At 46.8% G+C, this 9,873-nt stretch overlaps 1 protein-coding gene across 1 annotated transcript in view; it reads right to left on the reverse strand.

Annotated features, from left to right (window-relative positions):
- Nucleotides 1–7,145, reverse strand: part of LOC141117742 (NACHT, LRR and PYD domains-containing protein 3-like) — a 263,391-nt gene extending 256,246 nt beyond the window's left edge. Inside the window, exon 1 of the mRNA XM_073610755.1 lies at nucleotides 7,049–7,145. The gene's annotated coding sequence lies outside the window, so the exon portion shown is untranslated. The remainder of the gene's footprint in view (nucleotides 1–7,048) is intronic.
- Between the last annotated feature and the right edge of the window lie 2,728 nt (nucleotides 7,146–9,873).

Raw genomic sequence — 9,873 nt, forward strand, 5'->3', positions numbered from 1 at the left:
TTTAGGGCAACAGAGTCTATTAAATAACCCAGGAAAAGTATGCTCTGTGAGGGTACTAGGCAAGACTTCTGCTGGTTGACCTTCCACCCTAAATTTTGAAAGGTCCGCAAAACCAACTGTAGGTCTTGAATAAGGGACTCTTTGTCCCGAGCAAAAATCAAAAGATCGTCTAGATATGGGACGATTGATACACTTTGAATCCGAAAAAAAGCCATGACTTCGGCCATGATTTTTGTAAAAATCCTCAGCGCTGCCGAGAGACCAAAAGGAAGGGCATTGAACTGCCAGTGAGATGGCTCGTTTCCCACGAGAACTGCAAACCTGAGGAACCTTCCGTGGCTCTGGCAGATTGGTACATGAAGATAAGCGTCCTGATGGTCCAGGGTCACCATGAAGACCTCTGGCAACAACAGATTTCTTACCGAATAAATGTTCTCCATTCAGAAACATCTGTAAACTAAGTATTGGTTCAGGACGCTTAAATTTATGACCATACGAAAGCCGCTGGAAGCTTTCTTGACCAGAAATATGCAAAAATAAAATCCCCGGAACTTCTGAATTTCTGGGACAGGAGAAATAACTCCCTCTGTTTCCCACACAGAAATTAAATTTAACATGGCTTGCCGTCTCTCTTGGTCTCTCGGCAGGTGGGTAAGAAAAAACTTCTGGGGAGGAAGACTTTTGAATTCCAACCTGTAACCTTTTTCCAGAATTAGAAGGATAAAGGAATTGGTGGAAATCTCTGCCCATTCCTTGATGAAATGGCACAATCTTCCCCCTACCCCTAACCTGGCGTCACTGGGTATTTTTTGGAAGGGGCTGAAAGAGCAAAGGGAGCCCCCCCTTTTTGTTTGTCTTTGTTAAAGGACCATTTCTTTTTAGTCTGTTGCCTGTTGGCTTTAAAATTAGCCTTGTTTTGGAAGCCACGAAAAGGCCTCTTATTCTGGGGCTTATTCCTTTGGGAAGAAGGGAACCGTTTACTTTTCTCAGAGGAACAAGTTAAGGCCTCTTCTAAGGAAGAACCGAACAAGAGTTTGCCTTCGAAAGGAATGCCACAGAGCTTATTCTTGGAAGTAAGGTCACCTTCCCAAGATTTAAGCCAGATAGCTCACATAGCTGAATTAATGAGAGCAGAAGCTCTGGCTGCGGATTTCACTGAATCTGCTGTTGCATCAGCTAAGAAGGTGACTGACTTGGCAATGAGTGGGAGGGATTCCCTAATCTCTTCTTTGGGGGTGTCAGATGCCAGAAGATCATCCAGACGCTGAACCCATACGTCTAAATTTCTGGCCACACAGGTGAATGCTACCACTGGGCCTAAAGAAAAAGCTGAAGCATCCCAGGCCCTATGTAGCAATGAGTCAGCCTTTCTATCCATTTGATCTTTAAGGACCCCAGAATCTTCAAAAGAAAGATCTGATCTTTTGGACACCTGCGACATAGGGGCATCTAATCTAGGACACTTAAAAGAAAACCTCCTCAAATTCAGGCTGAAAAGGAAATCTTCTTTTGTGTCCCCTGGATTGGAACAAACTTTTTTCAGGTTCTTTCCATTCAGACAGAATCATGTCCCTAAGAGACTGGTGTACCGGAAAGGTTTTAGATTTCTGTCCCTGTAGGCCCCTATACATTTTATCCTGTACAGATGGGGCTTGTTTTGACATCTCAATCTGCTCTGAGGTATATATTGCTTTTAGTAGTTCATCAACATCCTCAACTGGAAAAAGATACTTAGATGAGCTACCTGTATCCTCCTCTGATGCAGACTTTTCATCAGATGAAGAGACTGGATTCTCACCCTCTTCCAGATCAGAGGTATCACGTGAACTAATTGTCTCAGATACTAACAAGGGAAGGAACCTGGCAGAGGTTGAAGGATCTTGAGCTATGGGTCTAGATGAGGGAGGGCCTAGACTAGTAACCCTGTCATTCAGTGACCAAAAAGAGTCCACTACCTCCTTCATATAAGTCATTAACTCCTTAAAAGAGGAAGACTCTGAACTAGCTCTGGGTGGAATACAATCCTCACAAAATAGCTTTTTATAACTATCAGAGAGCCTGGCCCTACAGTTCCCACATTTCTTCTTCACCGGTTTGGCCTAGAAAAAAGCAGAAACAAGGACCATAAATTAAAAAGGTTCCATACAAAAAAAGTCCCTTGCTGTAGCTATCCACATACAAGGGCTTACCTTGGGGGCAGTATGGGATCTGGATGCTGCTGCTGGTTCGATACGAGTGGACACTTCATCCTCAGACCTGTCCTCAAGCTCCATGAAGAAAGCGGAGAATGGTCGTAGAGAAGACTGCTGCTGTACCACAAAACTGCACTTAGAATGGCATTTTTAGCAGGCCATTCCCCTGCAGTATGTCCTCAGTGTCTCCACGCCATGCTCCTTTAAAAACTTGGTGTCCGGGAGTACGTCATGTGACTTCCGGTGATGTGGCAAGATGGTGCCAGAACCGGAAGTCCTCCTGACGCCATCTTGGTACACCAAAATGAAGCATTTAGGAGGACACAGTTCCACACAGCAGCACTGGGGAAACATGAAAGGGAGTTGCCACTATTTACATAGGCAAGTAACCCTTAGAAATAGGGAACCCTTCTGGTACAGTCTATCATCCAGGACTTGGCCACAACTAGTCCTGGATGAAACCAGAAAAGGGAAGTCCACCAACCACAGTTACCAGACCTTAAGAAAACAAAAAACATGTCGGTGCTCCTGGAGGGTCTGGAAGCACAAAACAACTGAGGGTTAGAGGAAAGGGAGGGGCCTTTTAAATTGTATCTGATTTGTGTTTCCTGTAGAGGGCAGAGCCAATCATCTCTGAAGTAGCTGTCCTGGAAGGTGAGGGGGAAAAATATGAATTCATGTAAACTAGGGATGAGCCAAACACCCCCTGTTTGGTTCGCACTAGAACATGCGAACAGGCAAAAAATTTGTTCGAACACGCGAACACCGTTAAAGTCTATGGGACACGAACATGAATACTAATAAGTGCCAATTTTAAAGGCTTATATGCAAGCTATTGTCATAAAAAGTGTTTGGGGACCCGGGTCCTGCCCCAGGGGACATGGATCAATGCAAAAAAAGTTTTAAAAACGGCCATTTTTTCGGGAGCAGTGATTTTAATAATGCTTAAAGTGGAACAATAAAAGTGTAATATTCCTTTAAATTTCGCATGTTTCCCATGTTTAGAACAGTCTGACAGCAAAATGACATTTCAAAGGAAAAAAAAGTCATTTAAAACTACTTGCGGCTATTAATGAATTGCCAGTCCGACAATACACATAAAAGTTCATTGATAAAAACGGCATGGGAATTCCCCACAGGGGAACCCCAAACCAAAATGTAAAAAAAAATGATGTGGGGGTCCCCCTAAATTCCATACCAGGCCTTTTAGGTCTGGTATGGATATTAAGGGGAACCCTGCCAAATTTTTTTTTAAAAATGGCGTGGGGTCTCCCCAAAAATCCATACCAGACCCTTATCCGAGCACGCAACCTGGCAGGTCGCAGGAAAAAAGGGGGGGGCGAGAGAGCGCCCCCCCTCCTGAACCATACCAGGCCACATGCCCTCAACATTGGGAGGGTGCTTTGGGGTAGCCCCCCAAAACACCTTGTCCCCATGTTGATGGGGACAAGGGCCTCATCCCCACAACACTTGCCCGGTGGTTGTAGGGGTCTGCGGGCGGGGGGCTTATTGGAATCTGGAAGCCCCCTTTAACAAGGGGACCCCCAGATCCTGGCCCTCCCCCTGTGTGAAATGGTAAGGGGGTACAACCCTACCATTTCACAAAAAAAGTGTCAAAAATGTTAAAAATAATAAGAGACAGTTTTTGACAATTCCTTTATTTAAATGCTTCTTCTTTCTTCTATCTTCCTTTGGTTTCTTCCTCCATTCTCTGGATCTTCCTCCGGTGTTCTCGTCCGGCATCTTCCTCCGCGGGCCGCTCCGCATCCATCATGATGGGAGGCTCCAACTGTGTGACGCTTCTCGTCTTCTGACGGTTCTTAAATAACGGAGGGTGGAGCCACCCGGTGACCCAGCCACCTCTGACACACGGGGACTTGACGGGGACTTCCCTGTGACATTCCCCATGACGTCAGGGAGGGCCCTGTTACATAACTGGTGGCCCAACCCCCCTCTGACATCACGGGGAATGCCACAGGGAAGTCCCCTCAAGTCCCTGTGTGTCAGAGGGGGCGGGGACACCAGGTAGCCCTGCCCTCAGTTATTTATACCGTCAGAAGACGAGAAGCGTCACACAGCAGGAGCCTCCCATCATGGTGGATTCGGAGCGGCCCGCAGAGGAAGATGCCGGACGAGAACACCGGAGGAAGAACCATAACAACCAGAAGAAGAAGATGGAGGAAGAAACCAAAGGAAGAAAGAAGATAGAAGAAAGAAGAAGCATTTAAATAAAGCAATTGTCAAAAACTGTCTCGTCATTTTTAACATTTTTGACACTTTTTTTGTGAAATGGTAGGGGTACCTTAGGGGGAGGGCCAGGATCTGGGGGTCCCCTTGTTAAATGGGGCTTCAAGATTCCAATTAGCCCCCCCGCCCGCAGACCCCCACAACCACTAGGCAAAGGTTGTGGGGATGAGGCCCTTGTCCCCATCAACATGGGGACAAGGTGTTTTGGGGGGCTACCCCAAAGCACCCTCCCAATGTTGAGGGCATGTGGCCTGGTACGGTTCGGGGGGGGCGCTCTATCGTCCCCCCCTCTTTTCCTGCACCTTGCCAGGTTGTGTGCTCGGATAAGGGTCTGTTATGGATTTTGAGGGGGACCCCACACCATTTTGTTTACATTTTGGCCGGGGTTTCCCTTAAAATCCACACCAGACCTGAAGGGCCTGGTATGGAATTTAGGTGGACCCCCCACGTCATTTTTTAAAAAAATTTTGGTTCGGGGTCCCCTGTGGGGAAATCCCATGCCGTTTTTATCAATAAACTTTTATGTGTATTGTCAGACCGGCAATTCATTAATAGCCGCGAGTAGTTTTAAATGACTTTTTCCTTTGAAATGTCATTTTGCTGTCAGACTGTTCTAAACACGGGAAACATGCGCCCCTTTACAGGCATACTATAGACACCCCCATGTATGAAATTTAAAGGAATATTTCACTTTTATTGTGTCACTTTAAGCATTATTAAAATCACTGCTCCCGAAATAAATTGCAGTTTTTAAAACTTTTTTTTGCATTGATCAATGTCCCCTGGAGCAGGACCTGGGTCCCCAAACACTTTTTATGACAATACCATGCATATAAGCCTTTAAAATTAGCACTTTTGATTTCTCCCATAGACTTTTAAAGGGTGTTCCGCAGCTTTCAAATTTGCCGCGAACATCCCAAATTGTTTTGCTATTCGGCGAACTGGCAAACAGCCAATGTTCGAGTCGAATATGAGTTCGACTCAAACTCGAAGCTCATCCCTAATGTAAACAAAAAGTGTCAGAAAGGGCTTTGTCTTCAAGTGGTTAGAAGAGTGGGTGATGTGTGACCGAGGGCCCATGGGGAAATTTTCCCACAGAGGGCGGAAAACACCCGGATCAATGTGACCACGGTCCAGGAAGCGAGGAGTAGTTGCTGGAGAAACAAAGGGGGAAAACATTTGTGTGCCAAGCTTTGCGTTGGGACCGAAAGTGTACATAGATATAGCCCCCACTAACAAAGTGGAGACCCCCCCAGTAAAAACACCATACTGAAAAGAACAGCAAAAAAATCAAGTGAAGTGATCATACCTGGTAGTATGAACAAACACACAGGTGCCACAGCTATGTTCAGTTGCTTGCAGTGTTGTGCATGGGTGCAACCATCAACACAGAGACCAGGAGCATGTCCAAAATGATTAGGGAGGCAGGTGATGGGGTGGAGAGGTCTACCTATGGTTGCCACCTCATCCCTTTAAACCTGAACACATATTAATTACACAGGTTCTGTGGCTGATTAAGGTGGTAATTAAACTCACTTGGTGCCTTATCTGCATTTAATTAGCCTCAGAACCTGTGTAATTCATATGTGTTCGGGTTTAAAGGGATGAGGTGGCAACTCTAGGTCTACCTGTGGGTGCAGTCAGTATTGTGCAGGCTGTTGAGATGCCCGATATGAAAGGGAAAATGAAAGTGTCAGCAGTTATAGGAGGGGGAAAGCCCCTTCTTGCAGGGCTCTTAGGGGGTGAGGGTGTGTCTGGGCTACAAAACCAGCAGCCCCTGACATGAAAAGGACCAAAAACATACCTGTATAACCTGGTCTGAGCAAGTGTCCAGCAGAGAGGATGTGATAGCTCTTTGGAATGGACATGGGCCCTCGTTGGTCGCCCCCTGTCTGGACATTCTGGGGCCAGCATCGCGCAGGACACTAGCACCCCATCCCCCTCCTCCTGTTTTTAAGTGAGTGCTAAATATCTGAGTTCAGAAGCAATACTTTATGGTCAGTGTAAATAGAACTTTCTAAATGACATAAGTATGTATGATTTTTTTTATCCTGTCATTACACTTTATGTTTACAACTGTCTTTTTAATTTATAGACATATTCCTCATCATGGTCACAATCTTATATTATCGATCCTAAACTCGAAAGGTTGGGTTTTTGTCTTGTTTGTATAATCACATACAACGGAGCCTAGATTGTACCTTATGTATTGCATATTGTTTCCTTAATCAGATTTTGTGCATCTTGTATATCCACTTGTCTATTTTTGTATTTCCACTTGTCCTTTTGTAGATTGTGTTTATCTACTATTACCTTTAAAATTCAAAATAAAACATCTTATACTCATACCCTGCGTCTCTATTTACAAGAGTGGTTTACCTTTCAAAGTCCCACCAGAGGAATAATCCTTCCAGTATATACCGTACATTATTTTGGGATGTGGATAAACTTTACTCTGTACAGCCAAACCAGCCCCATCACCCAATAAAAACAAAGTGTGAGTTTATTGTCACACAGTTGGCATCATAAATACAATGAAAAAAAGTCTAACAGTTCAGTTTAGGTAAAAATATATGAAATAGAATAAATAGTTATAAAGCTTTAATAACCTTATGGCTGCTGTGTTCTCCAAGCTGTCTTGTGTAACCCAAAAAGAATCCGGATATGACCTTCTTAGACTTCTAGGAGAATTCAGCTGTTCCCACTTGTCAAAGTCTTTGTATAGATGTCATCTCTCCTAGGGTGGGTGTCTGTCTGACCTTCAATATGAACGTCATAACCTCACAAAAACGTAGAACCTTGTATGGCACACATTCATTTCTTCACCAATATGCTATACAAAAAAGAGGTACTAACAGAGAGAGTCCTGTATAGAGTTTGATTGACAATCCCACATGTAACACTTGTAGTAATCTGCTGATCATGTAATGTCCTATAACCAAACATCTATTAATATCAACACAGATTACCAACTTTACATTAAGTAACTATATACTGATACTTATTAATATGACTGAGACTAAACTTAACATGATTTAAACAAATATGAATTATTTCTCTAGCTACGTAGATAGGTGTCTATTTGTGTCTTCTCATGACATTCTATACCAAGATACCTTATATGTCATCCTCCTACACCAGAAACTTCCAGCAATACTCAGCTTTACAATCCTATCAAATCAATTGATCGAGGTCATTCACACATACTCTATTTATTATAACTAATCATAAAACCAAAAATGTTTTGCAAGCTTGCCATGAATATAATATAACACCTATAAGTGCCAAATTATGAATTTGGAATAATATTCCAGCAGCGGCTGCATTCCTTTTCTTTTTATGGCTTTTCCCCTCTGTTTTCCTCTGATCTGGCCAGTAACACCCCTCCTGTAAAAGCCTCAATCTGCACTATGAACCGCATGTGAATCGCACCACATTACACCAAAGAAGTGAATGCACCTTTTATGAGCCACACTCAACCATATCAAATCCCATCCCATCCCACCACACCACATATCACATCCCATCCCATCCCATCACATCACATCCCATCACATCCAACGGCACCAGATCCCATCCCACCCCACCACATCACATCACATCCCATCCCACCTCATCCCATCCCACCTCACCACATCACATCCCACCTCACCAGATCCCATCCCATCCCACCACATTCAATCCCACCCCACCACATTCCATCCCACCACATCACATCCCATCCCACCACATCCCACCCCACCACATCACATCACATCCCATCCCACCACATCACATCCCATCCCACCACATCACATCCCATCCCATCCCACCACATCACATCCCACAACATCACATCACATCCCACCACATCACATCCCACGGCACCAGATCCCATCCCATCCCACCACACCACATCACATCACATCACATCCCATCCCATCCCACCACACCACATCACATCCCACAGCACCAGATCCCATCCCATCCCATCCCATCCCACCACATCCCATCCCACAACATCACATCACATCCCACCACATCACATCCCACGGCACCAGATCCCATCCCATCCCACCACACCACATCACATCCCATCCCATCCCACCCCACCACATCACATCCCACAGCACCAGATCCCATCCCATCCCACCACATCCCATCCCACCCCACCACATCTCATCCCACCACATCAAATCCCACGGCACCAGATCCAATCCCATCACATCACATCCCATAACATCCCACCACATCCCATCCCCATCCCACCCCACCACATCCCATCCCATCCCCATCCCACCCCACCACATCCCATCCCACCACATCCCACCCCACCACATCCAACTGCACCAAATCCTATCCCACTCCACCACATCACATCCCATCCCACCCCATCCCACGGCACCAGATCCCATCACATCCCATCCCCATCCCACCCCATCACATCCCATCCCCATCCCACCCAATCACATCCCATTGCACCAGATCCCACCACATCCAATCCCCATCCCACCCCATCCCACCCCACCACATCCCCATCCCACCCCACCACATCCCATCCCATTCCATCCTATCCCCATCCCACCCCACCACATCCCATCCCATCCCACCACATCATCACATCCCATGGCACCAGATCCCACCACATCACATCCCACCACATCCCATCCCATCCCCACCCCACCACATCACATCCCACCACATCCCATCCCATCCCATCCCACCACATCACATCCCACAACATCACATCACATCCCACCACATCACATCCCACGGCACCAGATCCCATCCCATCCCACCACACCACATCATATCACATCACATCCCATCCCATCCCACCACATCACATCCCACAGCACCAGATCCCATCCCATCACATCCCATCCCATCCCACCACATCCCATCCCACAACATCACATCACATCCCACCACATCACATCCCACGGCACCAGACCCCATCCCATCCCACCACACCACATCACATCCCATCCCACCCCACCACATCACATCCCACAGCACCAGATCCCCAGGGCCGGTCCTAGACGGGGTGCACGGGGTGCAGTGCACCCAAGCGCCAGAGAGGTGGGGGCGCTGAAGCGCCAGAGTGCTCCCCTCCCTCCTCCTCCTCCTCTTGATTGTGTCCAGCGGCGCCTCTCTGCCGGTGTTCTAAGAAGAAAGGCGCCGCTGTATTAACTGCTCAAGCCGGAGATGAGAAGGGAGGCAGAGCGGCTGGTCTCTGTGTGGAGAGAGACCAGCCGTGAGTGATGTCGCGCGCGGGGGGGAGGGGGGAGGAGCGGTCCGTGCTGACACATTCTCCTCCTCTCTGTGTCTCTCACTCCTGCTGCCTGCTGTGTACACTTCTGTTCTCCACCCGGGCAGCGCGGCTGCACACTGTCCTCTCCTCTCCAGCTGCCGCCCGGGTGTTTTTATGTACTGTACCCTAATGGAGGGGGGG

The sequence above is a fragment of the Aquarana catesbeiana genome, linkage group LG13, assembly GCF_042186555.1.
Source record: "Aquarana catesbeiana isolate 2022-GZ linkage group LG13, ASM4218655v1, whole genome shotgun sequence".
In the NCBI taxonomy this organism is placed as follows: domain Eukaryota; kingdom Metazoa; phylum Chordata; class Amphibia; order Anura; family Ranidae; genus Aquarana; species Aquarana catesbeiana.